Source organism: Piliocolobus tephrosceles, chromosome 15 (genome assembly GCF_002776525.5).
Source record: "Piliocolobus tephrosceles isolate RC106 chromosome 15, ASM277652v3, whole genome shotgun sequence".
Classification (NCBI taxonomy): domain Eukaryota; kingdom Metazoa; phylum Chordata; class Mammalia; order Primates; family Cercopithecidae; genus Piliocolobus; species Piliocolobus tephrosceles.
In genome coordinates, this window is record NC_045448.1 from 35,609,182 (window position 1) to 35,609,789 (window position 608).

Genomic DNA, 608 nt, shown 5'->3' on the forward strand with positions numbered 1-608 from the left:
TCCTTCCTTCCTTCCTTCCTTCCTTCCTTCCTTCCTTCCTTCCTTCCCTCCCTCCTTCCCTCCTTCCTTCCTCTCTTCTCTCTAACCTTCTTCCTTCCTTTCCTTTTTACTTTCAAATTAGAAAGTTGTGTTAGATTACTGGGAAGGAACCAATTTCCCCCTAATGACAGAAGATGATAATGTGAGGCAACAGAGACCAGAGGATGGTAGGGGCCAGAGGATAGTATAGCGATAACAGATGATAGTGGTTAATTGATTGTCCCACAAAAAAGACAACCCCTAGGGCATATATGATAGAATTATCCAACTCTAGAAAATATTAAACATTTAACAAATTCAGCATCAAACTTGGTCTTGGCAGATTCCAGCAAATATCATAGAAAAATTTTAATTCATTAACTCATTTATTTATTTATTCGCTCAAAAAACATTTGATTATCTTTTATGTATGAAGTTACCTGCCCCATATCAGAAGAAGTAGGCAGGCAGGACAAGGATTTAAACATAAGACCAAGAACTATAAAACTACTATTAGTTTGGTACAAAAGTGATGGGGTTTGGCCAAAACTGCAATTACCTTTGCACCAAGCTGACAGAAGAAAACAAAG